At 33.0% G+C, this 8,492-nt stretch overlaps 1 long non-coding RNA gene across 1 annotated transcript; it reads right to left on the bottom strand.

The window, feature by feature from the left end:
- Positions 1–214: 214 nt before the first annotated feature.
- LOC127864063 (uncharacterized) lies at positions 215–8,056 on the bottom strand. The gene is made up of 2 exons (XR_008041413.1): positions 7,170–8,056; positions 215–508 (listed from the first exon to the last, which is right to left on the bottom strand). It is a non-coding gene; the product is annotated as an uncharacterized LOC127864063 (long non-coding RNA).
- Between the last annotated feature and the right edge of the window lie 436 nt (positions 8,057–8,492).

The following is an 8,492-nucleotide window of genomic DNA, read 5'->3' as shown; positions in this document are numbered from 1 at the left end:
ACAAAATAAGATCATCAGAAATGATGTAAAGTGAATGCTCATTCGCTGTTTTGTAGATAAGTATACGATCTATTGAAAAACCATAACATTTGACATAAAAACACCCGCGGATATGGAAATCTTCAGCGTAACGAAATAGCAGACATCACACGGTGTCTCATCTGATTCTACGCTGTTTGCCAAGGCCGATAATGAATGGAAATGCACAAACTCAGTAACTGGCAAGCATATAAGCATTAGTAGGTTGTTTCGTGATTATTTAGAAACGACTACATAATTCTTTTGGTTCAGCCAGTGCAACTTAACAGAAATAAGTATAAAAAGTTTCTACACCTGACAACAATGTGCCAACTTAATACAAGGTAAGTTGTTTACATTATTTAAAATATTGCAAGCTTACAGTATACAACAATAAACAGCCGGTACAATGTAATGTCATCATTTTAATTTTAATAAGCCCGTGGTTAATTACCCTTTTAAATCTTATGGATCAATGCATCTCTAACACCTTCAATTGACTTGTTCGTGAAAAATATACACCCTCAGTGCATGTTATCCCATACACCATCACTCACTTACTAAGGCTCGATTGATCATTCTCGGCTCGGGTACTACTTACCGGTACATGTACCCAGGGTACTCTTAATTTTACTTACATGTACCCCGGGTACGGTAAATAAACTTAAACATACCCGCAAATATTAGATTGTATCTGATTTGTATATCCGCCAAAAATCCGATGTCGTTAACAGTGGTCTCTGGAAGCACCGGCAGCCGGCGATTTCACCGGTTACATTCAATCTAGATGCAGGCTACTTTTCCCCAAAATATCAATTGAAATGGTGCAAATGCACATGTTTTATTGCTTAATCGCCGGCTACTTTGAAAATATAACTGGCTTCTCAGATGTTTCTGGAGAACACTGCGTTAAACATGCTACCGATTAACGTAAAACAATATTGTTTACCTTAAACAAACTTCTCTTTTAAAAAATCAGCATCAACATGCTTTTTAGTATGAGTGTTGAGAGGACGCCGTAGGAATAAGCAAGTAATCAAGAATACGTCTCTGTTTCTGCTTTTATTTCATTCATGTATAATGACGATAAGGATTGACGACTAACATTGACGACAATGATTACAAGCATTGACGACTAACGTTGACGACAAGCATTGGCAACTAGATGTAACATTGACCATTCTCTACAATAAATGAAATTAACAATAAAAAATGAGTAATAAGATTATAGTACAACAGATATGCTATTCAAAGTATAATATAATAGCATACACTCATTAGAATAAAAGGTTTCATAAATAACAATTTGAAACATTTTCAATAAATATCGAAATATCTTATACAATATTTATTACACAGCATTAATTAATTGTTAAAACATAATATAAAGACAGAATATGGTGTTCCCCATTTAACGGACCTTGCAAACCAAATAATGTTTCTTTTAAAAAATCTATGACGGTAAAAAGTGAACGTGCAATGTTGCGGAAAATATTATACTTGACGACATCATACAATGACGCGACTTTAAACAATTTAAGATTTAAAATTAAATCACATTATTGATTTTAACAATGAGTTTTGATAATATAAATGCCATTTAACAGAAAATTGACATAACAATTTGAAACATTTTCAATAAATATCGAAATATCTTATACAATATTTATTACACAGCATTAATTAATTGTTAAAACATAATATAAAGACAGAATATGGTGTTCCCCATTTAACGGACCTTGCAAACCAAATAATGTTTCTTTTAAAAAATCTATGACGGTAAAAAGTGAACGTGCGATGTCGCGGAAAATATTATACTTGACGACGTCATACAATGACGCGACTTTAAACAATTTAAGATTTAAAATTAAATCACATTATTGATTTTAACAATGAGTTTTGATAATATAAATGCCATTTAACAGAAAATTGACATAAATGTAAACATAATTAATTTTGACAAAATAGCCGACAACAACCGATTTAGTGTTAAAAAATTCCCGCGTACGTTTTAGTATATTTACCGTACCCAGGGAATGAGCCTTACTAACTGTATTATTATTATATCTCACCGACTACAAGGTACCGTACCTTTACCTTGTTGTGTTTATCAACCTGGAATTTATGTAAAATCCGGCTAATTAGTAACAGATGTGATACACTGAGATAAAGATATTGCCTTAGTCCTTATGTATTTGAGGCTGTTTCCATAAATAATTAAGAAGTAACTTTTTACAGCTTTTTAAAGATTTTTTTAAAAATAAATAACAAAGAAAAAAGTTTATCAATTACAGAATAATTATTGATTTAATATAAAATGGCTCCTTTGTAATGTTTAAATGCTACAATTTTAATCGACCAGTAAAGACCAGTAATGACCAGTATTGACCGGTTTTAACCGGGTATTGACTGCCGGCCCGGTCAATACTCAATTGACCGGTCAATATGCCAACCCTGCATTGAAACCTAATATGCATTTATCTATTATTATTTGGGGACAAATAATTTTACTGTGTGAAGACCCTACATAAAAATGCTGATTTTTTTCTTACTTGGTACCTGGCGACACACATTTTCAAGTCTATTTCATTAAATTTGGCATAGATATTTATAAAAATGGCATCATATGAACCAGTAGTCATAGTATAAGCAACATTGAAGCCTAATATGCATTCATCTATTATTAATTGGGCACAAATAATTTTACTGTGTGAAGACCCTACATAAAAATGCTGATTTCTTTCTTACTTGGTACCTGGCGACACACATTTTCAAGTCTTTTTCATTAAATTTGGCATAGATATTTTAATAAATGGCATCGTATGAACCAGTAGTCATAGTATAAGCAACATTGAAGCCTAATATGCATTCATCTATTATTATTTGGGCACAAACAATTTTACCGTGTGAAGATCCTACATAAAAATGCTGATTTTTTTCTTATTTGTTACCTGGCGACACACATTTTCAAGTCTATTTCATTAAATTTGGCATAGATATTTATAAAAATGGCATCGTATGAACCAGTAGTCATAGTATAAGCAACATTGAAGCCTAATATGCATTCATCTATTATTATTTGGGCACAAATAATTTTACCGTGTGAAGACCCTACATAAAAATGCTGATTTTTTTCTTACTTGGTACCTGGCGACACACATTTTCAATTCTGTTTCATTAAATTTGGCATATATGTTAATAAAAATGGCATTGTATGAACATATCGTCATAGTATAAGCAACATTGAAGCCTAATATGCATTCATCTATTATTATTTGGGAACAAATAATTTTACCGTGTGAAGACCCTACATAAAAATGCGGATTTTTTCTTACTTGGTACCTGGGGAATCACATTTTCAAGTCTATTTCATTAAATTTGTCATAGATATTTATAAAAATGGTATCATATGAACCATTAGTCATAGTATAAGCAACATTGAAGCCTAATATGCATTCATCTATTCTTATTTGGGCACAAATAATTTTACTGTGTGAAGACCCTACATAAAATGCTGATTTATTTCTTACTTGGTACCTGGCGACACACATTTTCAAGTCTATTTCATTAAATTTGGCATAGATATTTATAAAATTGGCATCGTATGAACCAGTAGTCATAGTATACGCAACATTGAAGCCTAATATGCATTCATCTATTATTATTTGGGCACAAATAATTTTACTGTGTGAAGACCCTACATAAAAATGCTGATTTTTTTCTTATTTGGTACCTGGCGACACACATTTTCAAGTCTATTTCATTAAATTTGGCATAGATATTTATAAAAATGGCATCGTATGAACCAGTAGTCATAGTATAAGCAACATTGAAGCCTAATATGCATTCATCTATTATTATTTGTGCACAAATAATTTAACCGTGTGAAGACCCTAGATAAAAATGCTGATTTTTTTTCTTACTTGGTACCTGGCGACACACATTTTCATGTCTATTTCATTAAATTTGGCATAGATATTTATAAAAATGGCATCGTATGAACCAGTAGTCATAGTATAAGCAACATTGAAGCCTAATATGCATTCATCTATTATTATTTTGGGCACAAATAATTTTACCGTGTGATGACCCTACATAAAAATGCAGATTTTTTTCGTACTTGGTATCTTGCGACACACATTTTCAAGTCTTTTTCATTAAATTTGGCATATACATGTATATTAATAAAAATGACATTGTATGAACATGTCGTCATAGTATAAGCAGAGAAGCATAATACGCATTCATCTATTATAATTTGGGCTCATACAATTTTACCGTGTTAGCACCATATATCAAGTTGCAGATTTTTTAAATATTCGCCACATACCCAAAGGCATTTTCATTAATATCTCAGAAAAATAGACCTATATATTAATACACATGGCATCTAAAGAACATTTTATCATAGTTAAACATGGTTTCCAGCCAACCTGGAAATCAGGGAAAACCTGGAAAAGACTTTCACTAACGCCCAGTACAAATATATGGACAGAATGATTTTTTCACTTACCGGTATGTGGGTGTATGTTGGCTCCACTTCACAAGATACAGACATTGTAGTTTAATTGAAAAACGCATCTTACAATGTGAGATGAGTTCTGGGTTCAAGCCCCAGCAGTGCCCTATCATGTGTGATATACAGAGCCATTATGATTAAATATACACAGTTATCTTTTTAAACAATACAATTAAATATAAGGAATAATGTTAAAGGGGCATTGCTGCTTAGCCATTTTTGGGATTGTATTGTGATTTTTTGCCAAATTTGACACTGAATAACAGGGTTTATATACATCCCAAGCATAAATGCTTCTAAATTTGTAAAAAAAACAAGTCGAAGTGTGCAGAATATTAAAAATTTGCAACTTTCTGATGTCTAAAGGTCATTAAATGCCACTCAAAGTTTACATTTTTTGTACAAAATGACCCATTTTGTGCTGTCCATTATTAATTAATGTTTTACGCTGTCAGGTCCAAAACGCTCATTCGGTAGCTTGTTTGGACTATAATCTATAATGTGGCCAAGTTTCAGCAGATTCGACCCAGTGGTTCTGATTTTATACGCCGTGCCTAGCTTTTATTAGTCCACTACCGGTTTCACCGGAGGGGATTTATGGTTTGTGCTCTGTGTGTCCGTCAGTCAGTCAGTCAGTCAGTCTGTCACACTTTTCTGAATCCTGCGATAACTTTAAAAGTTCTTAATATTTTTTCATGAAACTTGAAACATGGATAGATGGCAATAAGGACATTATGCACGTGATTTCATTTTGTTCCTACGTCAAAAATTCTGGTTTCTATGGCAATAAATAAAAAATAAAATAAATTCTGACAATGGTGGAGCCGGTAGGGGACAAATTTGCTTGACAATAGTCTTGTTGAGTATTACTCACTGACTTATGCATATGCGCTCGGCTGTTTTCGGAGAATACCTGAGGTATTGTCATAGCCAGCTCATCGTGTCGTGTCGTTCTTTTCGCCGTCCGGCGTCCGCCATGCTAAAACCTTAACATTTACCCATTGTACCCTAAATTTTCGTACCCACATTTTTTTTCGTAACCAAAATTTTCGTACCCACATTTGTTTAGTACCCAAAATTTGTGTTCCCACATTTTCTTACCCAAAATTTTCGAACCCACATTTTTTTAGTTCCCACTCATTCCATCCCGCGAAACCCTTAAGGTGTCGCAACTCTAGTATGGAATGAGTGATGTATTGGACGTCATCATTGATGACGTTCAATCGAACGAATGATAAAGGGGGCTAAGTTTCGTTAAGCTGAGGCAAATCACTGCGATTTGAGTTTCTTGAAAACTGGCCGAACACGTTTGCTAAAATTTGACATGTATATGGACCAGAATGCGATCTACCTGTTGGCGTAGGCGTTATACCTGGGAAAAATCAAGTTTTCGAGTATTTTGCGTTTAAATATTTTTATGGGAAAGGGCACGCGCGCGTGACGTCATGAAAAGCGCTTAGGCTAGCTTCCATCTTGCTACGAAACAAAGAAACTGACGTTACGCGTTATTAATTCAGTTAGGCGTTTAATCGATAAACAAAGGCGTAATAATTGTGTTTGAATATCAATCGGTAGTACACATGCATGTATTTTGTGCACATTGTGGTTTTTTAATGAACATGACATAAATCTATGTGTTATTCAACGTATTGAGTGCGACGAGTTAAAGAAAGGTTTACACGGCTAGGCTTTCTGAGATTAATGTAAGTACACACTGGTATTAGAATGGTATTCTATTTATCCGATAATATCTTGAATATAAATGATATTCAGACAATTACATTATTAGGGTTTAATAATTTATTATTTAATCAATAAATAAACGCAAGCAGCAAATCAATTAATTTCGTTTGTAGTGGAAACCGAAAGTAAACAAACCAACCGTCAAAATGGCTGACGACATAGCAACGTAGGAATTAACGCTCAGAAATTATTTACAAAATAAGATCATCAGAAATGATGTAAAGTGAACGCTAATTCGCTGTTTTGTAGATAAGTATACGATCTATTGGAAAACACTAACATTTGACATAAAAAAACGCCAGTGGATATGGAAATCTTCATCGTTCGAAATAGCAGACGGCGTCGACCAATGGCTGCCAATACAGGTTCGAAAAAAACGCGAGAAAGTACTAACAAAATAACATAATTAAAAATGATGTAAAGTGAACGCTAATTCGCTGTTTTGTAGATAAGTATACGATCTATTGAAAAACCGTAACATTTGACATAAAAACACCCGTGGATATGGAAATAGCAGACATCACACGGCGTCTCATCTGATTCTACGCTGTTTGCCAAGGCCGATAATATAATGAATGGAAATGCACAAACTCAGTTACTGGCAAGCATATATGCATTAGTAGGTTGTTTCGTGATTATTTAGAAACGACTACATAATTCTTTTGGTTCAGCCAGTGCAACTAAACAGAAATAAGTATAAAAAGTTTCTACACCTGACAACAATGTGCCAACTTAATACAAGGTAAGTTGTTTACATTATTTAAAATATTGCAAGCTTACAGTATACAACAATAAACAGCCGGTACAATGTAATGTCATCATTTTAATTTTAATAAGCCCGTGGTTAATTACCCTTTTTAAATCTTATGGATCAATGCATCTCTAACACCTTCAATTGACTTGTTCGTGAAAAATATACACCCTCAGTGCATGTTATCCCATACACCATCACTCACTTACTAAGGCTCGATTGGTCATTCTCGGCTCGGGTACTACTTACCGGTACATGTACCCCGGGTACTCTTAATTTTACTTACATGTACCCTGGGTACGGTAAATAAACTTAAACAAACCCGCAAATATTAGATTGTATCCGAGTTGTATATCCGCCAAAAATCCGATGTCGTTAAACATGCTACCGATTAACGTAAAACAATATTGTTTACCTTAAACAAACTTCTCTTTTAAAAAATCTGCATCAACATGCTTTTTAGTATGAGTGTTGAGAGGACGCCGTAGGAATAAGCAAGTAATCAAGAATACGTCTCTGTTTCTGCTTTTATTTCCTTCATGTATAATGACGATAAGGATTGACGACTAACATCGACGACAATGATCACAAGCATTTACGACTAACACTGACGACAAGCATTGGCGACTAGATGTAACATTGACGATTCTCTACAATAAATGAAATTAACAGTAATAAATGAATAATAAGATTATAGTACAACAGATATGCTTTTCAAAGTATAATATAATAGCATACACTCATTAGAATAAGAGGTTTCATAAATAACATTTTGAAACATTTTCAATAAATATCGAAATATCTTAAACAATATTTATTACACAGCATTAATTAATTGTTAAAACATAATATAAATACCGAATATGGTGTTCCCCATTTAACAGACCTTGGTAACCAAATAATGTTTCTTTTAAAAACTCTATGACGGTAAAAAGTGAACGTGCGATGTCGCGGAAAATATTATACTTGACGACGTCATACAATGACGCGACTTTAAACAATTTAAGATTTAAAATTAAATCCCATTATTGATTTTAACAATGAGTTTTTGATAATATAAATGCCATTTAACAGAAAATTTACATAAATGTAAACATAATTAATTTTTACAAATAGCCGACAACAACCGATTTAGTGTTAAAATTCCCGCGTACGTTTTAGTATATTTACCGTACCCAGGGTACGATCCTTACTAACTGTATTATTATTATATCTCACCGACTACAAGGTACCTTTACCTTGTTGTGTTTATCAACCTGGAATTTATGTAAAATCTGGCTAATTAGTAACAGATGTGATACACTGAGATAAAGATATTGCCTTAGTCCTTATGTATTTGAGGCTGTTTCCATAAATAATTAAGAAGTAACTTTTTACAGCTTTAAAGATTTTTTTAAAAATAAATAACTCAGAAAAAAGTTTATCAATTACAGAATAATTATTGATTTTATATAAAATGGC

This window comes from Dreissena polymorpha, unplaced genomic scaffold, assembly GCF_020536995.1.
Source record: "Dreissena polymorpha isolate Duluth1 unplaced genomic scaffold, UMN_Dpol_1.0 chrUn093, whole genome shotgun sequence".
In the NCBI taxonomy this organism is placed as follows: domain Eukaryota; kingdom Metazoa; phylum Mollusca; class Bivalvia; order Myida; family Dreissenidae; genus Dreissena; species Dreissena polymorpha.
The sequence above is the reverse complement of the archived record's forward strand: the minus strand, read 5'-3'. Positions and strand labels throughout refer to the sequence as shown.